At 37.0% G+C, this 25,346-nt stretch overlaps 1 long non-coding RNA gene across 2 annotated transcripts in view; it reads left to right on the top strand.

Annotated features, from left to right (window-relative positions):
* LOC102974681 (uncharacterized) overlaps window positions 1-25,346 on the top strand; it is a 91,231-nt gene that overhangs the window by 59,916 nt on the left and 5,969 nt on the right. For both annotated transcript variants that reach the window (XR_449189.3, XR_008616996.1), the window contains exons 3-4: window positions 6,439-6,498; window positions 10,477-10,532. This is a non-coding gene — a long non-coding RNA (uncharacterized lncRNA). The remainder of the gene's footprint in view (window positions 1-6,438; window positions 6,499-10,476; window positions 10,533-25,346) is intronic.

Genomic DNA, 25,346 nt, shown 5'->3' with positions numbered 1-25,346 from the left:
GACACATGCACCCCAATGTTCATTGCAGCACTATTTACAATTGCCAGGTCATGGAAGCAACCTACATGTCCATCAACAGACGAATGGATAAAGAAGATGTGGTACATATATACAATGAAATATTACTCAGCCATAAAAAAGAACGAAATTGGGTCATTTGTAGGGATGTGGATGGACCTAGAGACTGTCATACAGAGTGAAGTAAGTCAGAAAGAGAAAAATATCATACATTAACGCATATATGTGGAATCTAGAAAAATGGTACAGATGAACTTGTTTGCAAGGCAGAAATAGAGACACAGATGTAGAGAACAAACGTATGGACACCAAGGGGGAAAAGTGGCGGGGGGTGGTGGTGGGATGAATTGGGAGATTGGGATGGACGTATATACACTAATATGTATAAAATAGATAGCTAATTAAGAACTTGTTGTATAAAAAATAAATAAGATAAAATTCAAAAAAAAAGGGAAGTGAGACCCAACCCCTCTTTGAAAGCTCCTATCCTAGAGAAAGGACAGATATAGGGAGCTATAATAAAAGATAGTGAAATAAGTGCAAAAGAGGGGAAGAGGTAAGTTGTAGTGGTAGTGGGGAGGAAGGGGGCAATTAGCTGGGGGGCTATAGCAGATCAAAAAAGGTTTTCATTAGAAGAGGTGGTAATTATGCTGATCTTGAAGAATAACAGGCAGAGAAAGAAGAAGGAGAATTTTAGCTGGAGGGAACTTTCTTTTATCTCGCTGTCATCTCTAACTTCCTCTTTTCCAAATCAAGGTTATTTCAGGAAGAGCAAGTAGACAAGACAAGCATGAGGCGTATATATGAGGGTGGTGATTGTGTGTGCTGGGGTGGGATAGGATGGGCATGAGAAGAAAGATTGGGTTGTATGGGGATTTCTTTAGAGTTTATAATACGTTCTCTTGATATATCAAATTTTATCTCCTCCAGGTTAGTGTGTTTTTAAAAATTTTTTAATTTTGGCTGTGCCGTGCGACGTGCATACCCTAATTCTCCAACCAGGCATCGAACCTGTGCCCCCTGCCTTGGGAGCACAGTCTTAACCACTGGACCGCCGGGGAAGTCCCAGTATTTTTTTTAAACACACTCTTTCACTATTTGAATGATGTTTTGATTCTGTTTTATTGGAAAATGGGACTTTACACTAGCTTTTATTTTTTGTGTTTGTTGGCTTAGTCATTTTTGCCAATGATAAATCCCTTATTCTAATTTATGGCTTGACGATTCCTGTGGATAATGCTATATTTATACCTGCATCGAATTATTCCTTTATTAATGTATCCTCTCCTTTTCTCATTAAATAAATATTTAAGTACTTACTACTTGATAAATATCTTGCTAGGCATAGTTTATTCTTTCCTTGCTTCTAGCTTAGAATATGAAACATGGAAGTTATTTAAAACGCACTGTCTAAAAGATCAGACTTATGCATATGATTGAACCTTATTCAGCACTGAACATCAAAACTAATCGTGTTCTTGACTGATATATTGGTCAGTGGGACCATGTATACTGGTCTATTTAGTTCTTAAGATGTTTTCAAAGAAAGACTATAGAGCAAAAGCCTAGATAAGGCAATTCAGCAGGCTTACCTATAAATGGAGAAGAATTTCTGGCTGACGTGGGTCAAAAGTTTCCTATGTACAAAACCAGACTTGCTTACTAGACATGTAAAATCTAAGTGTCCATGTCTCTTTAGAGGCTAAGAAAAAAAAAGTATCATGCATGAACATTAATTCATTCAGTGGATTTTTAAAGTAGTACTCTGCTAAGAACTAGGGATACAAAAATGATTAAAACATGAGCCTTGCCCTTAAGGAACTTCTCCCACAAGAAGCAGATGAGTCAGATAAGTAACTGTGATGAGGTATTAAAGTGCAGCATTCTATGAAAGCACAAAAAAGGGATATCTAAATTAGATTGGGACAGTGGGGTAAGAGGATAAAATGCCAGAAGTGAGTTTTTAGGAACAAGAATTTAATTAGGTGAAGAAGGGGGCCAAGGAAAGGTGATGTATAAAATAGCATGATGAGCTTGGGAATGCCTTTTTGCAAACTTACAAAGAATTGGCTCCATATTCAAATAAGGGTGGGTGGGATGGTAAAGTATCCCTTATACAGATCAGACTCTCTCTGAGGTTTTCAGGGCCTTGACTCATTTCTTTTTTCCCAACTCCTTTTCTTTTGCCCAAGGTTTTTGGACAGAGCCATATAGAAAGTCTATTCTGTGGCCATTTCAGTATTTGAAAGCTGCTGGCCTAGAGTGTACTGATGGGGTATGTCAAATGTTCATGCTAATGACCTAGGTGAGAGCACAGAAAAGTAGTAATGGATGGGATCACAGTATACTTGTGTGTGCCTCAGCAAGTTGTTGACATCTATGGAAATTTCTTTCTCTGTGCCAGTGTTTCCTTTTGTCTGAATTCAGAGCCTTGAATAGGCTAGCTTGTTGCAAACACCTCAAAAGGTTTTCTGCATGAACAACATCAAGAAAAGAAGTCAAGATAATTCTCAGGATTAGCTCTAGTGTATCACATGGTAAAGGTGTTTATTAGAAATGTCCACTCCTTTTATGAATTCTCTGCCTACCTAATTCCTACTCATCTTTCAGGAATCAGCTTAAATGACTTTTTTCTGAGAAGCTTTGCCTCACCTTCTGTATTAGGTCATGTCTCTCTGTTATTTGCTTTCTTAGTACCCTACAGTTTTCCTTTGTAGCACTTACTGTGACTCCAATTAAATACTGAATTATGTAATTAATGCTTTCACACCAGACTCTTTAAGTAGAATATTAGCTTCATGAGGGCAGAAACTGGGTTTTATGCTGCTGTATCTGCAATGCCTTGCAGCATTCTTGGTTCATAGTAGTTGCTCAATACGTATTTTTGGAAAATGATTCAGTTACTCGTTATCCCAATTCCAATGCATCTAAAATGCAACAAATTGAAATGCAGCAGAGCTGCTAAGTAAAACCAGATCTGTAGATCCTAGAGCTAACTGGAACTCCCAGAAATCTCTCAAAACTGACACTGGCTTCTAGGAGAGTTCAAATGATGGCACTGGGTTATCTCCTCTTATTGCTCCACCTGGCCTCTCCCCATGGTGTTTTGGCTCAAAACTCATCCAGCATCTTTCCATTCGTCTGTGTCAGCAACTTGTTATTGCAGCTTGTTTTCCTCAGGCCAGAGCTTCCTTCATTATTGAGTGCCAAATATGCTGGTCAGTGTGCCAAGCATTTGGGATAAATACATGGAAAGGCATGGACCTGACCTCAGAAGAGCAGTAGGCCGCTACAGAGTGGCAAGATCAGAGTAGGCTTCATCAGTCTCCAGGGAACCACTGCCTGTAATTATAAGACCATTGCCCTTTTAGCATTAAAGGATTTGATCACTGTTAAAATGCATGTCACCTTGGAAATCATCACTATTTTTAGCTGTTATCAAGCACTTTTACCTTCATATGATAGAAGAGCAGGCTTTGGCCCAGAGGTGTGGAGGGACAGGGAAAAGGCCTTTGGGAGTGTGGAGGAAGAGGGACAGGAGTGCCGGTAGGTTGGGAAAAGGTGTAAAACGGAAATAGCTAGAGCAACAGTGCCTAGCACAGAATAGACACAATTTACTCAGGGCAATGCTTGGGTAAATAAAAGATAAACTGCTTTCTTCAAATTGGTTGAGGCCAGGTTTTACCTTAGGCTGTTTCTTTAGGTCGCTAGCAATTTCTGGTTGGGAAAAAGTTTACAAAGTAGGAAACAGATGGCTCCAGCTGTTTGGGGTTGATGCCAAATCCCAGTGAAGCTCACACTCTAGGACTTCACAGGGAGAACGTACAAAATGTATTTTTTTTTTCCTTTTCTACCACCATGAATTCAAGAGGATGTCCATTTAACAGGGGGAAAAGACCAGGGTGCAGGGAGATAAATTGGGAGAGTGGGATTGACATATACACACTACTGTATATAAAATAGATAACTAATAAGGACCTACAGTTTAGCACAGGAAACTTTACTCAGTACTCTGTAATGACCTATATGGGAAAAGTATCTAAAGAAGAGTGGATGTATGTATATGTATAACTCATTCACTTTGCTGTACACCTGGAACTAACAACACTGTAAATCAACTATACTCCAATAAAAATTTAAAAAAATTCAGTGTCAAAAAAAAGAAATATTACAAGAAGGAGTCATACCCTGTTTTCAAAGGTTCCATGTAAGCTTGAGTTTAGATGCATATGCTGGGTTCTCTTAGCTATTCCAAACATTTTTTTTAATCAAAGAAACTCCAATAGACTTAAATTGGTCATGAGAACTAGTGATGATGTTTCAAAAAAGGACAAATATACCATACTGGTGTCTGAATACTAAGATTCTTTTCTATGTCTGTGAGTATAATGCTTGCTTACACATAGTAGCAAAGAACACAATTAGCATACTAATTTGATTCCCTACCTAAAGAATGAAAGATTCCTTTGACACAGACAGCTGTCCATGAATGGCTGGGGTGACCCTTGGTCAGTTTTCCATCTGTCTTAGAGTAAAAATCCAGACTTAGACGCATATTAGCTGTATGACCTCGAGCAGCCTTCTTATGTTGCTTTTTCTCAGTGTCTTCCCCTGTAAAATGGAGGCACATCTAATACCTGCCTCATGGGGTGGTGGTAAGGATTAAGTTAGCACCTTGCTTGCAATAGACAGTCCATATTTTTTCTTTCCACTCTAGTCTGAATCTGTCTATTCTGAGGAAGTCTGTAGTAGGTGTAGGATTCTCTACTTCTACCTGCCTCTAAAGAGAGAAGTAGAGAAAGGTTTTACTGAATCAATTTTAAGAGAATTCTGCAGTCATGTAGAAGTCACCACTTCCTTTTTGCCCTGGATCCCAGGGATATAAAGCTCCGAGGATGGATGCACCGGGAGACAGGGAATGATTGCTGTTGGGGAATGACTTAGGCCTATCTCCAGTGCCATTGGCAGCTCTTAGAATATCGGGTTGACAAATCTAAATAACACCAATTATAATTGCATGACCAGTTTCTCAAATCTCCCTGTACTGACCTCTCTCTCCTGCCCTTTCCCCTTCCTTAGACCAGTGGGTCTTAAGCTTGCTTACACATTATAATCACCTATGGAGCTTTAAAAAATGCAGATGCCTTGGTTCCATTCTCAGATATTCTGATTTTACTTGTCTGGGGTATAGTCTCAGCCTGTTAAAAGCTCTCCAGAAAATCATTGAATTTTCAAATGCTGAAAATTTCAAAATTAATTTTGTTTTCAATGTAAAGTCCAAGTTAACACATGCCAATAATACAGTTAATAAAAAGAAATTGAGTCACAGTGCATAAAATTAATTTTATACTGTTAATAATGTTTTGGTATCTTAAGCTTACTTAAAACCGAAATAAATGTAAACACCCTCTGACCTGCCCTGCACCATAAATTTGAGGCTGTTGAGCCAACTTTGTGTGAAAGGTACCAGGCTGGAAGGAGTTAGAGCAGTCAAATGTGGTCCTGTCATTTGCTGAAAGATTCTTAAGAGCCGGTGGTAGTTCAGAGTGCTCTCTTGCATCTCAGGTTAGGTCCAGGGATCTAAGGATGTCTTCTTTATTAGCTCCGCCCGTTTGGCTGCTAGTTGTGCTAAATGGATATTTTTCAACCCCAGTGTCATGAGACTCTGGTGTGTCATGAGATATGTTACAAGAAATGTGAAATAATAAGTTCTGGGGTTTAAGAATTAATCCCAGCAAAATTAAGGTTATCCTTGTAACAGCATTGTTTTCACTTACTTGCATGCCAATACCCTGTCTTGAATGGGAGAACATGGTGGAGTTACAATTACTATGGGGGACTGTCATTTGACATGAGTGTGTCCCTGTGGAACAAAGGTTGGGGTTTTGCAAAATCCAGCCTCCCAAGTCAAAGGAGTTCCTCACTGGGCCTCATTTGCAGCAGTGCATATTAATAAGGGTGGCGGGGAGAGCTGGACAAAGGGGCCTCTCTGTGTTCTGGTTCCCAGTCTCTTTTTTGGGGACAGAGAGGACCTTGATTTCTTACATTGGAGAAGGAAGCTTGTGTACAAGTTCACACCTTAAGGCATCTCTGAGCTGAAAATGGAAAAGAATCTTCAGTAATTCTGCCAGTCTTTTCTCATCACAAAAATCAGTATATAAACATGTCAAATGTAAACACAATATTTTTAGGAAAAATAAGAAGAAAAGTATTATATACTTCGGGGGTTCTCCTGATAGTTAGAGTAATTGTGATCTGACCAGGAATTTTAATGTTTTCTGCTGAAGGTGAAGGAATGGGGTGCTTCATTTAACATTTTCATTTGCTAGCTGAACTTGCTAGTTGCATAAAAAGAGAAATTGCCAGTTAGGTAATTTAGGTCAACACTTTGTTTTTTTTTTTTTTTTTTTCCTTTTCAAGGTTCCTGAGCAGAAGGGAAGATGAGGCTTGGAGAAGAAAGAAGGGCTAGGGAGAAATATGGTAAGCACTCAATAAGTGGCTGTGGGTAGTTGTCATGGTGGTGATGATAGTGTTAATAAATCTCTCCTGAGAAAGTTTTTCAAATCAGATGGAACATACTACTTTGGTTTTTATGAATACTGAGCTATTTTAAATATTATTTATTACTTTTGTGCTTAGAGTAGTTTTTTTTCTAGTAAGGAATTTGAATGCACGATGAAGAGGGTTTTATGAAGAGCTTAGTATACCCAAATTGAAATCACCTGGACCTTGTTTTTTTAATTTTCCTTGCTTACAACAAATGACTTAATTATACTTTGGTGTCTTAATTTTCATTTCAACTGCTCAACTTATTAGTGAGTAATATACGTGGAGTCCCTTGAGTTAAATGGACAAAGTGTCAAATAAATTTAAGGTTTTATTTTGCAGTACAGTCGATTAAATTGGGCAAGTAACTTAAAATATATGTTGAAGATTAGATTCCTCATGGTCGTATGGCAAATTAAGTGAAGGGCTTTCAAAAAGTGTGATGGATTCCTATTACTGTCTTATTACTACTAAACTATTAGCCACAAAAAGTTTCAGAAAATTCATGGATATAGCTCAAGGATGAGTTGCTTATGGAGAGAAAATCAGGAATGTTTTGGGGGTACTTCCCTAATCTTTCAGATCAGACATTGCCCTGACTTCCCACAATACATCCGACTGGGCTGCTTCTTGAGACAAGTCTGCAAGGCCTGGTTTGACATACGTCATTTGTTGCACTACTCATGTTGAATCATGATATTTTCCTTTCCTTCCAGCTCTTGCTCTTTATTTTACACTACTCTTTATTTCACATTGCTTTTTATTTTACACTGATCCTAGGCAATTGGTGGCAGTATATGAAATCTCAGTTTTTTATTCTGCAGATCATTTCTGTTGCTGTGGTTTTAGATCCATCACTGTTTACTGAGCTTTTATTGTCACTAGAGACAGCTTTGCATTTTAATAAAGTTTCCAGTCCTCTAGGACTCTCTCCCCTGAAACAACTCCAGCTCCCCAGGGCTGCTGAAGAGTTGAGCAGAGAGAGTAGAAGCTTTTGTGGACAGTGATGCTGATGGTAGATAACTCCAGCTGTCATTACAAGATCATCCAGATAAGGGGGGGACAATCAAGTAGGGCTTACAGTCCACTTGAGTCTTTCTGATTGTAAAACCAGCCATTTTTCAATTTAAATAATTTAAGGATTCCAGCTTCTCTATACTCTAAGGCTCATTTAGCCTCTTATTAGCTAACTGTTTTTCCAGTTCAAGAGGTGGAAGGGAAGAGTGCAGATTTTTTGTTATTGTTAATTCACAGCAGTGGGTAGTGGTGTGTAAATAAAAAATAAGCCAAACAAATGTGATGAGAAGAGAGACTAGAAATCCATACAAGTAATGATAATTGATTTTAAAAAGTTAATTAAAAGGAATAAAAAGGGACAAGTACTGCAGTGGCCTAGCATATTATCAACAGGCAAATGACAGAGAGGAGAATGAATTAGAAAATTGATTCCCAGCTAACTAGAACAAGAAACCAGATTAACACAGCTCTTAATTTTAACTTGAAAATCCCAAATTCTTTTCTGAGTCCTTTCCTCATAGTATTCTGACAATGATCTTATCTCACATTATTCCCATCAAAGGAAAGGCTGGGAGGAGTAGGAAGGAAAGAACAAAACGAAGTTGTAATTTCCCAGAGAATTCAGCTCAGAACCAATTTATAGAATCACCTGTGACACGTCAATGACAGCAAATATAGCTAAGAAACCACAGTTTGCATAAGGTCTTCATTTTTGCTCCCTTAGTTGTAAGCCTTTTTTTTTTCCTTTTAAATTTTGCAACCTTTCCTTCTTCCTAAATCTATGTGACCAAAGGCCAGTAACCTACAGTATTTATTTTCAAGTAGTATATACAGGAGCTACCCTTCAAGTCATTGACTTCCACATAAGAAAATAGGACATGAGGGGACTGTCCAATAAGAAGGCGAGGCTCTTTCTGAACCTTTCAAGAGCATCTTTTTGTAGGACTATGTCTAACATTTTTGTGTAGGTATTCTAGGGATGGGACAGTTCTAGAGAATCATGTACTGGATATGCCCATGAGTTTGTCTTTTCCTTTGCTTAGGAGACATCTTCTGCTCAGATGAAGACACAGATTCCTCAGCATAGAGGTCAGAGTCTGAGTGAGAAGCTTGGTTAGTTAATTAGAGAAAGTATTTCCTGACAGAGGTAGGACCCGTAGTTACCACCAAGAGTTGAATCTGATTGAGGGATACTCTTTGAAGTATTAGAAAGACAATGATGACACTCAGACTGTTGAACAAACAAGGTCTTCAGCTTACACTTGAAAAAGAATTGTCTTATGTAGAAGGTAACATCTCCTTATATAGCTAGGGAGTTAAAATAGGAAGAAAGAGCAGGAAACACTGTGTTGTATTTTCTTTGTTTCCTCCCACCCTCCCTGTCTCCCTCCCTTCCTTTCTGCCTTCCTTCTTTCCTTCCTCTGCTTTCTTTTCTTCCCTTCCTTTCCTTCCCATCTCCCTCTTTCTAAACAATGGAAGCCCACCTTTGGATTATTAGAGAATTACCATAGATCTAATTGATACATAAGTAGACCTCAGGAAAATATGGCATACTTCTATTCAAAGAACAGATTGTAAACTTCTGGATTGATGTTCTGCTTTTTTTTTTCCTTTCCCTCTTCTCTCATTTTAGAATTAGGCAACACAAAACAAACATAGCCAGATAAGCTATGAGTGCCAGAGATAGCTAAAATTGCTCGTGCTTCCTGTATTTCTGTTTTCTCTTTTTCAGACACTAGACCACTTGCTGTGATTTCTTTCCTGGACTGTAAGCTCTGTAAGATCAGGGGCCCTGATTGATTTACTCATTACTGTACTCCTAGCATTTAGCACTGTGCCTAAATATTTGTTGAGTGATTGAATTAATGGGATGTCCATTAATATCCTGTCAACAAAATGAGGATAAAGGATTGGTAAATACAAAACCAGTTAACAAAAATAGCATAAACATTACCTTACAGGTCTTTTTCTTTAATCTGCAGAAGTTCTATTAGAGAATTTCCCAAAATGTATTCAACAAAACATTGGCTCTGAAGAATAAAAATAGGTTTTTAAAAAATGCAGAATAGGTGAGGAAAGTCTGTGGAAAAATTGTTTAGAATGCACTGTATTATACAAAATTCAAAGAGATCTTTACAGTGTGATTTCTCAGAGTTTTTCAGGTACAGATTTTCACTGTAAATTTCCTAGAGAGGGACGTAACATGATACATTTCCAAAGATTATTTGACCATGTTACTCTTTTACTTGGCACATCTTATAGGAGTACTATTGCATAAGACACACTTTGAGAAAAGTAGCATCTTAATTCAGCTTTACTTTCTTTAATTCTCTTTCTTTTGAATTTAAGTTCTAATTAATTTCTTCCACTGTGCAAAATACCTCCAAGCAAAAATGTGAATATAGTTAACAGAAGTGAACGTTACAATTAAAAATAGTTAAGATGGTAAATTTTATGTTTTTTTTTTTTTTACCACAATTAAAAGTTTAAAAATACTCCTAAAATATTACTTTACTAAATAATAGATGAATCAATATTTTACCTAAGGGCTACAACAATGCACCAAAAATTTAATGGTATTGCCAAACAAAGGGCTTGATTTTGGGCTACAACATGTTATTGTATCCTCAGTAATTATCTTGGTTTTGAACATTGAGCTATGGATCTCTTAGTGTGTGTTTTTAGTAATACTGCTTAGGATGACTATACAAAAAGACCTACGAATGTGTAGGGAAAGTTTATTGTAGTTTAGTAGAGTGGGTTTAAGACTAAGGTACAAGAGACTGGGTTACAAAATTGACATTGTCACTGACTCAGAGTGCCACGTTAAGTAAACCCTGCTTTCCTTATCTATAAGATAGCCTCCATCAGTAATTTTTTACCTTTTCCTTCCAGCGTGGTTATCCCATCCTACATGGAACTCTAATAGACACAGCAGATAAAGGCAAGAGGTAAGAGGCCACTTGGCCTCCCTTCCCCCATGGCCCTAAGTATCCCCAAAGAGCCTAAGAGCTCAAGGCAACACAGTTTGAAAATCACGAGGCTAGATAATCTTTAGAGTTTTTCCCAAGTCTTACTCCTGCCACTAGAAGTAAGACTGAAGTAGAAAAGAATATTTGTTTCCATATTAAAGCCTGTGAACCCCTGTAATTTTATACACACTCACACAGCATTCAGCTATTACAGAATATAGAATACTGCCATACCACATGTGGCAAGCACCTTTTGAATTTCAACATATATTTTAGGTTAAAAAATAAAATAAGAAAAATGTTACCAGAATGTACTCTTTCCTCAGTCACTTTATGGATACATTTCAAGATATAGACTTGATGGTGAATTAAAATTGAATGCAAATATTGTCACTGAGAAGTTGCCCATTTATACAGTTTCTAAGACTCTTTTAGTTCTTAATGAGCAAGGTTTTGCTAAAAACAAAAAGTGTTAAGTACATAAATATGTGTATTCTTTTCAAGGCATGCACTATATTATGGTTAAAAAACAATACAGAAATGAATGCAAAACTGTTTCAACAGAAATACTGCTTCTTGAACAGCCTTTAAAATTATGACATGTTTACGGGGAAAATATATTACTCATGACAGGGGTTACAAAAACAATATTAACCTTCTCGAAATTTAATAGCAAAGTCAGACAGGTAAAAATCAGTACCAGACGTAGTAACATAACTACTTTTGTTAAGATTGTATATAGGATAAAACAGATATTTAAAGCTACACTAAGACGTGGGTAAATAAATGGTCCTTTAGAAGATTCACAACACATATGCAACGAAAACCATGATGCAGGTGGTGCTAAGGATAGCATTCTTGGAAATGAAAAACCTTGTTCTTTCTTTTGCTTCTGTTATTTTGGGCACTGTTGCTTTTGCAGTTTTGTACAGGGTGTCAGACATTAAATTTACCCTTAAATATACATATATCTATTTTTTGAAGGCAGGCATTCGTTACGTTGACAAGCTACCAAACACTTTCGTTGTATTTAATGTGTGACTAATGAGTTTTTGTCATCTATAATCAAAGAGGATGTTTGCTTCTGCAAAAAATATATAATTTACCCAAAACTAGCATTGATATTAAGCCAATAACTCCATAGTAGTGGTTAAAAAAATGTGTGATGAAATATAGATGATAAAATTGCACTTACCATCAAATGCAAGTTTGCTTTACAAAATAATTTTTTTCTGAAATTTATTTTGTCACATAGTTTTATCATATAATATGTTACTTGCCTAATAATGTAATGTTGATGTTTAAAAGAGATTCATGTTTTTAATTATTTCATTGTTTTTATAACCCTAAAATATTTCATTAAAATCTATGAGTTTTTACTTATTTTAGAGAGTGCTCTAGCTTGAGACATATTAAAAAAATAAAGGTCAAAAGTCATAAAGGATAATAGCTGATGGTTTTGATAATGCTAATTATATATTACTGAGAATAAAGGTAGAAAAGGAAATATGAATACTAAAGAAAGATAAACATCCCAATGCTGGATTAAAAAAAAATAATGAAAAAACTCTTAAAATGTCTTTGTACTTCACTGTCATAATTCAAAGACATAATGAAGCCTGAATTAAAAATGTCAGTTTCTGTGAGTGTTGATAACTTGGTTCTTTGTTGGGCAAGTCAAAATGTGTCTGTTTGATAGGCAAAAATGACAGACTAAAAATGGGAGAATTTGGATCTAAAAAAAGAAACACACACACACAGACACACACACACACACACAGACACACACACGACTTTAAAAAAGGTCCATAATGTACTTGAAGGAGAAGACCTATAGGGTAGGAGGCAATATCTTTAGGAAGTCACCGAGCAGCACTAAAAAGCAATGTCTATGGCCAATCAAAACGATTTCTGTGACTGCTGGGGCTCTTGCATCCCCGTCTTTACACTAGACTGGAAACCCTTTGTACTAATTACCAGACTGTACCAGATTTTCTGGTTCAGTTCAATCCTATAATTGACTGACAGTGATGGGCAAGGAAGGGGAAAAATTCAGGCTCACCACTGCAAGCAGAGGGTCAGAAATGGTTTCACAGAGAGCTGGTCACAGGCTGGCACTAAAAGCAGGGTTAAGCAAGCATCATCAGCACTTTCTTCTAATTCTCAGGTTAAAAAGGAAATGAGGAAGAAAAAACAACAGTCCAGGCTGTTCTCATCTTACAGACCAATTCTTAGCGTGCAACCATTTTACATAAAATGAATGGAGAATAGCTTCAAGGGTAAATGGTAATTTTAGATGTCATTGATTTTTATTTTGCTTTTGGGAAGTGGATACAGGTTTGTGTCCAAAACTCAAATAGGGTCATTTTGCTAAAGTTAAACAGTCTTTTGTTTATTTACAGAAACCAGGAAAAACAATGCTGCTATTTAATTCCTAGGGCTAAAAAAAATCATTAAAGTGCAAGGCTTATTTAGAAAGCCTGTGATAGGTTATGCAATCAAACTTAAGCATTTGAAAGCATCATAATTCTCACATCCTTTGCTGATTTGGATTTACTGTGTATCTTTAGTAATAAAATGGTTGCCCATGAATCTATACCTTTTAAAATAAAAGTTTGAATAATAATTTACATGAACTTATAGTTAATGCATTAAAAAAATAGAACACATTGAGCACTGGATTAAAGACTTAGTCGGCTGACCATCATTTGTTATTTGCTTAGAACTGTTTTCCACCCACTTTATTTCTAACCAAAAGAGCAACTCTAGCCTTAGCTACACCAAACATTAAAAGCACAGGTGCCCGAATCAGGGTCAAAATTAGACTCAGGCCATTCGGTAGGCAAGTAAGAATTATGTACTATCATGTTGAGGTCAGTTGACTTGAAATTTAATCACAGGTTAAGCCCCTTTTCTTTCCAGGCTAAAGAGTAAGCAACACCTGTGCGAGCAGCAGCTCACATTGCAGTTGACATAACAGCCAGTTCAATTTTTAGTTACAAGTCAGTTACTTACTGGGATAGAAAGAGAACGTTTCATTCATTCCATGGATGGTCACTTTTCCGGAGAAACCTGTCAGGCTTTCTTTCTCCAAAAGAAGAAAAGAGAAGAAAAAGTGAAAGTTAAAAATAAGTGATATGCTGCAAAAGTTCTAGAGCTAGGCCAGCACACTACAGCAGAGAAGTACAAATAGCTTACCTTACAAATACTGAACAGAGCTGTCTTGTAAATGAGGCCTATCCCAGCTGATAAGTCCTGGGACTTTCCTCATCAGAGAATCAAAACAGGTGAAATGATAATTGGTGATCTACACCTGAGAAGAGGGCCAGCTGACTATATGAAAGGAGAGAGCAAATGAGTAAACTGTCTTTCCCCAGCTACAGTCAGCCCTTGTGCAAGGGGAGTTTCAAATGCACTGGCTATAGACTTTTGTCCAAAGCTGTGGTTCTTTTTTTTTTCTCTTTTTTTCTTCTTTCTTTCTTTTATTTTCTTTCTTTCTTTTTTTTTTTTTTCCTTAGTGAAGCTAGATTAGTTCATACAAAACTCAACAATACAGCACTGAAACCCATTGTTGATATTCAACATTTTTCACATAGCGGAACAGAACAGACAATACGGTATCTAGGAAACCATGGGCTGGATTACAAACTGATGATATCTCATCCTTCTGGGGGCCTGTAATCCTTTTTATTACCTACCACAGTAAAAAAAAAAAAATCACTGTGTGTGTGGGGAGACTCTTTCAGAATAAATCGATAACATTGCTATTCTTAGGTAAATAGGATAAATTAAAATGAAATCTTGCTTGTAACACTAAATTCCAAAGTACCATTTGCCTTTTATGCAAGTTAATGATTTTTAAATTTAACCTTTATGTGAGCTTCCATAGGTTTAAAAAATTAAAATATTTGTAGATATTTGCTTAATAACAGTGTTCAAAATTAACTTGGACTTTCAATTTTTTATGATAAATGCCTGGAAAGTTATTTATTTCAAAGTGCCCAATATTGAGACTAAGGACTGAGTACAAAGTAATTTTCATTAATTTGTTCTAAAATACATGTGTTGGGTTATTGGTATACTAATTTATTTTTTCCATTAAGAACACACTGAACTTCAAGATTCGGGGGGCATACTTACCTGATACCTAGTAAATTTTTTTAAACTTTTTTTAACCATGTCTTTTTAATTTTTCATTTTTTAAAATGCATTTCCTGATTATGTTTAACTGCAAAGCCATTCTTTGCAAGGAAGTTATGCCTATTAACCTTTTTGAAAATCTGGTCCAATCCCTTTTTAAGATGCAATCCAGTTCCCATACTTTTCTTGAGCCTCCAAATGGTCTAGGTAGCCACAGAAGTGATTGTTCCTACCAGTTTCTTTTCATCACTTCTGCAATTGACCAATTGACAACTGATTGATGGTTATCTTTTCACTTCAACAATGAAAGAAATTACCATCACTATAGCTATGTACAGTAAATGCCTCCAGAGTAAATTACATGATTCTAAAATTCTCCTTAGCTCACTTAGTAAAACATCAACACAAAAAAGTTTCTTTTTGCGCCTCCCTTCCTGTACCGCAGATTTGGCCTTTTCTGTCAGCTGCAAAAAAAGAACTTGACAGCTTCTTTAAAAAGAGGAGTATAAAGGAACTTGAATAAAGGATGGCACTGGGCCTGTCTCAAGCAAGTGGCCATTCTTTGCACTTGGAAAAAAATTAGGCATGTGAGCACAGATAAGCCCTATAAGAATACGCTAAAGACTATTCCCAGTGACCTTGAGACTCTCTTTCCTTCTGTAACCATTCCTGAACATCAGGCTGACAACATAGATTCTGAACACGAATCTCCAGCTTATTTTGAGTAGGTGTTATTTCTCATTGAAAAGAAAACATCCTTAAAATTTTAAACTCCCTTACTACACTACAAAGACTCCCTTGCTCTTTCTAAAAGTGCTCAAACAAGTGCTATTATGCAAGTGTCACATTCATCCATTATGATATGTTGATGGACAAGGGCTTTAAATTCCACCACCAAATGTAAACTTACTGTAAATGTGTATTTTATTCTCACATCAAAGTCCTGAATCCTGTCAAGGAATGGTATTCAAACTTTTTTTTCTATCCCAATTAATTAATTTTTTTTTTGATGAAGTAAATATGCTGCTATGAAAGATGGGACTGATTTACTCTCTTATTCTGCTCCCACCCCTCTCTAAGACCACGTTTTAAAAGTAAAAAACACACCCAAACAGACAGGCAACACGATTTCTCACCATTTCCCTTGATGTCTTAGATCCATAAAATTTGTTCTACTGAATATTACAAGGTAAACTGAACTAGAGTTTTATTGTCTAGAATGACTTGGCACTGTTTGGAACTTTTTCCACTCTATCACTGTTAGGAAGTTAAATAGCAATAAAGGAAAGTAGATTCCTTTATTCACTGCCAACTCCATCTAGGACTTGGGCTAGTGTTCTGATAATTCTGGCTTCAGATATTTAATCAGACAATAAGATTTTATTAAATGCTGACTTTATGTCCTTTATAGTGGTAAGCTCCACAATGTATAAGAAACATGAGATAAGATCTTGCCCAGCAGAAATGGATAATTTATTTGGAGAAATAAGATATACAGGAGGAAATAGCTGCTGAATGAAACATAATGTACACATTATATAGATAACACATATATGACAGCATTAGATATTGTCACGTGATACTTGGCATATTGACAGCACTAAATAAATTTTGTTTACTAAAAAAACAATTTATCATCTTCTCTGTTACCTTTGCTATATTTGTCAGTGATATTATTATTCAAATATCCCAGATAAAATTCATGAAATGTCACTTTTATTTCTTTACATTTGCTCTCCAAAGACCTACGTACTAGTCTAGATCTATAGCAGGTCATACCAGCGTTAACAAAACTGCTTTTGAGATGATCTGATCTGCCATCTTTAGCCACAACATCACTGTTGGAATAACCTTTCTCCAGCTCTACTTTTACCATGTTACATACACCTTGGTTTTAGAATCTACAATGCTTCTTTTTCTTGCATATTGCATGAAGTTGTTGGAACTTTCAAGTCCAGGGAACTTCCTTGCTGGTTAGTAGGACACTGCAAAATCTAGTTCCAAGGTAGTACCTCTCCAATCTTATTTCCAATCAACAAGCTAACTATTTAATAATAGTATATCTTACTATTACATGCATATACCAAGCTGTTCCATCTTTTATCCTTATCCTTTTTTTTTTTTTTTTTTTTTTTTTTTGCGGTACACGGGCCTCTCACTGCTGTGGTCTCTCCTGTTGCGGAGCACAGGCTCCGGACGCACAGGCTCAGCGGCCATGGCTCATGGGCCCAGCCTCTCCGCGGCATGTAGGATCCTCCCGGACTGGGGCACGAACCCGTGTCCCATTCATCGGCAGGCGGACTCTCGACCACTGCGCCACCAGGGAAGCCCTATCCTTATCTTCTGAATTCAGGGTCCAAATAAATCATAGTCCACTTATGAATCTTTCCCTGCAGTAGCAGCTCACATTTCTTTCTATTCCCTAATGTGTTTCATTTAATATTGACTTTAGTGCACACTTGGCCCAGTTTGAATGTCACCCCCTTTACTAAGATTTCCTTATCAATTCAAATAAAATGAATATCTTCTTCGACTATGCCCCATACTTCTTGGCACACATTTATTATAATACACATTATATTGGATTGTATTTTGATGTCATTTTCCCTAAGTAGAATTTAGGAAAGAAACTGTATTGTATGCACATTTTTATATCCAGTTACTGGTATATAAGTGCTCAATAAATGATTATTCAATAAAGACACAGTCCTAAGGAACTCTCAATTTAGAGTGAAGTTTATATTAGTTGTGAGATTAAGATGGTAGCTGAATAAGGAAAAAGGATTGGCAGTTGGAAAGATCAGCAATTCCTTTAAAAAGTTAACTGAATTTTCTTCTTTCTTTTTTATTGATGTATAGTTGATGTATAATATTATATAAGTCACAGGTGTAAAATATAGTGATAGCAATTTTTTTTTTTTTGGTCAATCCCTAACTATCCCTCCCCCACCCTTTCCCCCTGGTAACCATAAGTTTGTTCTCTGAGTCGGAGTTTGTTTCTGTTTTGTAAATAAGTTCATTTGTATCTTTTTTTTTTTTAGATTCCGCATATAAGTGATATCATACGATATTTCTTTTTCTCTGTCTGACTTGCTTCACTCAGTATGACAATCTCTAGGTCCATCCATGTTGCTGCAAATGGCATTATTTCATTCTTTTTAATGGCTGAGTAATATTCCATTATATATATGTAAATAAACTGAATTTTTAAAGTTAGTATTTAAATGTTTGTGTAATGAGGACCGTATCAAAGGCAATTGCTTGGAATATGGAAATTTCCCATAGAAACGTAGTTGCATTTTTAGATCAGCCCACAAATTGCCTGCTTGGTCCATAACCTTGCCAAGTTGTGATAACACAGCCATTTATGGAATATTTGCTAGTTTGAACCCTGTAATAAGTTCTTCACATAAATTTAGTTCTCAGGATTACCTTATTAAGTAGTTATTATCACTGCCATTTTACAGATAGAAAGCTTGGACTTAGAGAAGTTAACTGAATCTCTCAAGGCTACCTGGTCAGTAATAGCACAGCTGTGACTGGAGCCGGTCCTATCTGGCTCTACACTTTACATTGTTCAAAAGTGACTCTGACGGTGCAGATGGTATTATTCCTCAGTTAATAACCTTGGGAGTCTGTAAGGGATAAATATGGGGGAGGAAAATAAAAAAGGAGGAAAATTTCCTATTTCTTCATCACACAACCAGTCCGGAATATCATTGCTAAAAATTTTTCTTTGTGTATTCTGAGTTTTCTTTCTTCACACATTTCCTACTGACCCAGAGGGCTTCCTCAATGTTTCAGGTTCTCAGTGTCTTAATTTTTTAAAAATTCTCTGTGGACCCCTACTTAGACCTTCAAAGTTCTTCATACATCTTTCTCTGCCTAGTCAAAATAGCTATTACTTTAGGACATGTGGGAGTATAAAACTACACTGAAGTTGAAGCAATTCTTGCTAAGATGTGAATGGTGGATAGATGCTGGATTCTTCTTTCATGTAAGCACTTTGAAAAAAATACTCAGCCTAAGTGAATATGTAAGGTTTAAAATTTCAGGCCCTGAAGCCATGTAAGTCAAACAGTTATTTTCCATAGAAGCTTCAACGTATGAACAGAAGGGATTTAGAAATACATGCAGTGGTGGTGTGTGTGAGATGTAAGAGATTGTGCAGGCAGCTCTGCCTGAGAATCAGCTTCTTTAGTGATTTTTGATTTGGGGGATACAGTCATGGACCCTTTTGAGAGTATGTTGAAGGCTCCCTCCTCAGTTACACACAACCTTTTTATGTATTATTTCATGGAATTTATGGACCTTTTTGGAAACCATGGGGTTGAAGATTAAAAAACTCTGCCCAAAACTGCTGGATTTTTTTGGAGGAGGGCAGGGATAGGGAGGCGGTACTTCTCTTTATTTCTAAGCAAGTGGATCTTAACCATGATTTCATATTACAATTAACAGGGGGAGCCTACCATCAGATATTCTGATTTAATAGGTAGGTAGTGGGTTCTGAGTAGCAGTAAAATTTAAAAAAGCTATCCTAGTGATTCTGATGTGCAGCTAAGTTTAAGAACCATTGTTCTAAGCTAGTGATTCTCAAAGTATTGTCCTACACCAGCTGCATCCTCTGTCTTCAGCATGCTGTCTTCACTTTTAATTCACAGATGGCTTGAGAGGGATGGGAGTACAGAGGTAATCATTCTGTCAGGACAGGAGATACAGACTTGAGAGCCATTGTAATAGAAATGGCAGTGTAAACTAGCAGAGTAGATGAGTGGTCTGAAGGAACGTAGCATGTACAGTGAGAAAATAACCACAAGGTCAGCAACTCAGGGAATACCCACAGTTTGAATTAGGAGGAGAAAGAAATACTGCCAGAGGAGAAAGAAACCTGGCAGAGAGACAGGAAGAGAACATGGACTACACAGTGGCATAAAAACTTGAAGACAGGATGACCAATCAGCAATGTCAAATGAGGCCTGCAGTTGATTGGGCTGATCTTAAAAAAGGACAAAGGAGTTGGCTAGAAGGAAGTCATTGATAACTTTTGACTGAGGAATTTAATACTGGGGTGGAGGAAAAGTCAGACTCTGGAGATTCAGAAGAGAATGGGAGGAGAAGAATGAAGGGCAGTAGGTATAAAAAATATCTTTCAAGAGTGGTTGGGGGACTTCCTTGGTGGCACAGTGGTTAAGAGTCCGCCTGCCAATGCAGGGGTCACGGGTTTGAGCCCTGGTCTGGGAAAATCCCACATGCTGTGGAGCAACTAACCCCGTGCGCCACAACTACTGACCCTGTGTGTCACAACTACAGAAGCCCACATGCCTAGAGCCTGTGCTCTGCACAAGAGAAGCCAATGCAATGAGAAGCCCACGCACTAGAAAGAAGAGTAACCCCCGGTTGCTGCAACTAGAGAAAGCCCGCGCGAAGCAACGAAGACCCAACGCAGGCAAAAATAAATAAATAAAATAAATAAATTTATATATATATATATAAAAAGACTGGTTGAGAAAGAAGGAAGGAGGGCAGTGATTGGGAGCAGGCTCTAAGAAGCCAGTGTAAGGATAGAAGTATTCATATTTTAAGAACTAAAGGAAGAAGTCTTCAGGAGACTGTATTTGTTGAAGAAGTGGGGAAGAGGAGCTATCATGAGATAAAAGAACAAAGTCAGGAGTAGAAAAGAAGTAAAAAGACTCAGAGTTGCCTTAGCAGTGGAAAAAGCAAAGAAAGAAGCATTTACATGGAAGAATGGTTTGTGAAGGTAAAGAGTATGAAATAGGTCACGCCCGATGGCATCAAACTTCTGTGAAGCAGGAGTAAAATCATTCACTAAGGCTTTAATTTTTTTTTTCTTGTTTTGGATAAGAGATGGCAGAAGTTAAAGGTGCATAGGGATTTAGAAGAGGAAAAAAAGGAATGAGAAAAAAATGCATTTCTCTGTGGCATAGTACTGGCTCTCTCCTTACTTCCGTGTCTCTATTTTGCATACTTCTATAATGTTAACTCTGCCTGCTTGACTTAAAGTACTTGACTTTTCAGTAGCTCTTTCCCCAACATGCTCCATAACAGGTCATGGTCCCCAGAATTTGCCCTTAGCCCTCTTCTCTATTCAGTCTCCACTTTCTCCTTGGCCATCACTCCCATGTCTTTATCAAATTGGTTGTCAAATTCAAACCCAGCCCTAGTCTTTCTCTTGAATTCTAGATCTGTATTTAGCTATCCACTGGACATTTAGTACCTCAGCATCACAGAGTTTAAAATCAAATTCTTTATCTGTTTCACTGTGAATCAATGTAAACATGGTCCCTTGTCTTCAGGTTCCTGTCTGTCTTTACCACACGCCCCATTAATTACAGTGGTCTCCAAAGCAAGAAGCTATCAATGATCTCTTCATATTTCTCAATTCTGATAACTAATAATTGTCTATTTTTTTATTAATTTTACTTCTCAAATATTGCATCTTTTCTAATTCATATCTTGAAGTTCAACCCTTTATTGTCTGTTACAATAACCTTCTAACAGATCTCTCGGGTTCTAATAATATGTTCCCTCTTTAACCATCCTCCATTTCATAACCAGAGATGTTATTCTAAAATGCAGTTCTGTCTATGTCCCTCACCTTTAATGACTATCCATTTCCTACAGCTATGGTTTTCTGGAACCCAGGGTTCTGTAGAGAGGTTTTAAGAACTCCAAAATAGAATTATAAATATGATAATGAAAATGCATTTGTATCACTGATTAAAGTCTATTGCAGCATACGTGATACAGATACATGTGCCAATGGTGAAAAATATACTAAATGTACTGCTAGACTTCTGGAGAGAAAAATCCAAGAATATGCATTCATGATGCTTGAAGAATAATAAGTATGAAGGCTAGTATGGCAAGGAAACTTTCCAAACCAAATGGCCCAAAGTATTAATATCACCATTTCCTCTACTTTGCATGTCTTTACCTGCAATAAGAGAGATGTATTACAAATAAACTACATAATACATACATAACAGGAGAAAGCGCTAAGCTCTGAAACATTAAATCAGGTGGGAAGAATGTGGAAAGTTATATTTGTACTCCTCGAATAAAAGTAGGGAAAATAGTAGGAGTAGTGATTTTTTCTTATAAAGGCGATTACTGAAAATATGTTTGAGGAATCATCCAATTTGCATAGGCAAGCATTAGCTCTTAAGAAAATGCTGTTTTCTTTGCAGAACAGTTTTAGTTTATTCTATGCAGATCACCAACTTTTATTTTATTTTATTTTGGATGCAGAGAAATTGAATCTGTCATATATTGTTTTATTTATTGAGGTATACTTGATTTACAATGTTTCAGGTGTACAACAAAGTGATTCAGATATAAATATATGAATTAAATATATATATATTTTCAGATTCTTTTCCATAATATGTTATTACAAGATATTAAATATAGTTCCCTGTGCTATACAGTAGGTCCTTGCTGTTTATCTATTTTATATATAGTATTGTGTATCTGCTAATCCCCAATTCCTAATTTATCCCTCCCCCTTTTTCCCCTTGTTTAATCATAAATTTGTTTTCTATGTCTGTGAGTCTATTTCTGTTTTGCATATAAGTTCATTTGTATCATTTTTTTAGATTCCACATATAAGTGGTATGATATTTGTCTTTGTCTGACTTACTTCACTTAGTATGATAATCACTTACTCCATCCATGTTGCTGCAAATGGCATGATTTCATTCTTTTTTATGGCTGAATAATATTCCATCACACACACACACGCACACGCACACACACATGCCCCAGATCTTCTTTATCCATTCATTTGTCGATGGACATCTAGGTTGCTTCCATGTCTTGGCTACTGTAAATAGTGCTGCTGTGAACACTGGGGTGCATGTATCTTTTTGAATTAGAGTTTTTGTTTTTTCTGGATATATGCCCAGGAGTGGGATTGCTGGATCATGTGGTAACTCTATTTTTCGTTTTTTAAGGACCCTCCAGACTTTTCTGTAGTGGCTGTGCCAATTTTGCATTCCCACCAACAGTGTAGGAGGGTTCCCTTTTCTCCACACCCTCTCCAGCACTTATTATTTGTAGACTTTTTGATGACAGCTATTCTGACGAGTGTGAGGTGATATCTCATTGTGGTTTTGATTTGCATTCCTCTAATAATTGGTGATGTGGAGCATCTTTTCATGTGCCTGATGACCATCTGTATGTCTTCTTTGGAGAAATGTCTATTTAGGTCTTCTGCCCATTTTTTGATTGTTTTTTTGTTTTTGTTTTTGTTTTTTTGATATTGAGGTGTATGAGCTGTTCGTGTATTTTTGGAAATTAACCCCTGTCTATTGCATCGTTTGCAAATATTTTCTCCCATTCCATAGATTGTCTTTTTGTTTTGTTTATGGTTTCTTTTGCTGCACAAAAGTTTTTAAGTTTAATTAGGTCCCATTCGTTTATTTTGGCTTTTGTTTTCATTACTGTAGGAGATGGATCCAAAAAAAATATTGCTGCAATTTATGTCAAAGAGTGTTCTGCCTATGGTTTCCTCTAAGAGTTTTATAGTATCTGGTCTTACATTTAGGTCTTTAATCCATTTTGAGTTTATTTTTGTAAATGGTGTTAGAGAATGTTCTAATTCTTTTACATGTAGCTGTCCAGTTTTTCCAGCACTACTTATTGAAAAGATTGTCTTTTCTCCATTGTGTATTCTTGCCTTCTTTGTCAGAGATTAATTGACTGTAAGTGTGTGGGTTTATTTCTGAGCTTTCTATTCTGTTCCATTTATCTAGTGTCTGTTTTTGTGCCAGTACCATAGTGTTTTGATTACTGTAGCTTTGTAGTATAGTCTGAAGTCAGGAAGCATGATTCCTCCAGCTCTGTTCTTCTTTCTCAAGATTGTTTTGTCTATTCAGGGCCTTTTGTGTTTCCATGCAAATTAAAAATTTTTTTGTGCTAGTTCTGTGAAAAATGCCATTGGTAACTTGATAGAGATTGCTTTGAATCTTTAGATTGCTTTGGGTAGTATGGTCATTTTAACAATATTGATTCTTCCAGTCCAAGCACATGGTATATCTGTCCATCTGTTTGTGTCACCTTCAGTTTCTTTCATCAGCATCTTACAGTTTTTGGAGTACAGGTCTTTTGCCTCCTTAGGTAGTTTATTCCTAGGTATTTTATTCTTTTTGATGCCATGGTAAATGGGATTGTTTCCTTAATTTCTCTTTCTGATAGTGCATTATTAGTATATAGAAGTTCAGCAGATTTCTGAATATTAATTTTGTATCCTACAACTACTGAATTCATTGATGAGCTCTGATAGTTTTCTGGTAGCATTGTTAGGATTTTCTACATACAGTACCATGTCATCTGCAAACAGTGACAGTTTTACTTCTTCCTTTCTAATTTGGATTCCTTTTTATTTCCTTTCCTTCTTTGATTGCTGTGGCTAGGACTTCCAAAACTATGTTGAGTCATAGGGGTGAGAGTGGGCATCCTTGTCTTGTTCCTGATCTTAGAGGGAATGCTTTCAGCTTTTCACTGTTGAGTATGATGTTAACTGTGGGTTTGGCACTTAGTAGGAGCAGCAGTTTACTCTCCTGACAGGCAGACCATGTGCTTCTCTTTCTTTTCCCTTCCTTGCTCTGTCTGAACCCCAGTTGATGCCCCTTCCTAGGCTGCTCTCACATTTCATCTCCATACAAAGCTGCCAGGGACTCGCTGTGACTGAATTGCTTCCCCCCCATCAGGATAGGCACCTCTACTGAAAAACTCTTTATCTTGGTAGAATGAAAAAGAAACGGCCACATCATCATCATTATTACTTTAAAAAAAAAATTTATTTATTTTTGGCTGCATTGGGTCTTCGTTGCTGTGTGCGGGCTTTCTCTAGTTGTGTCAAGAGGGGGCTACTCTTCATTGCGGTGGGCAGGCTTCTCATTGTGGTGGCTTCTCTTGTTGCGGAGCACGGGCTCTAGGTGCACGGGCTTCAGTAGTTGTGGCATGCAGGCTCAGTAGTTGTGGCTTGTGGGCTCTAGGGTGCAGGCTCAGTAAATGTGGCACACGGGCTTAGTTGCCCCATGGCATGTGGGATCTTCCCGGACCAGGGCTTGAACCCGTGTCCCCTGCATTGGCAGGTGGATTCTTAACCACTGTGCCACCAGGGAAGTCCCTATCATTATTACTTTTTGAAGCATCCAATTAAAAGGTCTTTTAGACTCCCTATAAGAAGAAGGCATCTTCTCTTTACTCACCTTATTGTTTTCATTATTTTACCCATCAAGCAAGCATATTAGACAATTAAAACAAGTTGGAGTCAAATTTTTCAATGTCTTGATTAAGATTTTTATGTTCAGTAGTCAGTGGTATGTAATTTTGGAAGTATGGTGCCAGTTTTAATTAATTTTCATAGGTTTGCTAATTAAAACAAGAGGTAGGGCTTACCCATTGGAAAAATAATTGGAGGATCTCTTGAACATTATCCTTGAGGTTTCACACAAGCACAAATGGTGTAAGTTTGTTTTAAAAATAGCTGGAAACCCGGAAGAAGTAATTATAACATCAAACCAAAGTTGTGTCTGCATTTATCTTCTAAAAAAATTATAGGAGAGGGGCTTCCCTGGTGGCGCAGCGGTTGCGCATCCGCCTGCCGATGCAGGGGAACCGGGTTCG

The sequence above is a fragment of the Physeter macrocephalus genome, chromosome 1 (assembly GCF_002837175.3).
Source record: "Physeter macrocephalus isolate SW-GA chromosome 1, ASM283717v5, whole genome shotgun sequence".
Taxonomy (NCBI): domain Eukaryota; kingdom Metazoa; phylum Chordata; class Mammalia; order Artiodactyla; family Physeteridae; genus Physeter; species Physeter macrocephalus.
The sequence above is the reverse complement of the archived record's forward strand: the minus strand, read 5'-3'. Positions and strand labels throughout refer to the sequence as shown.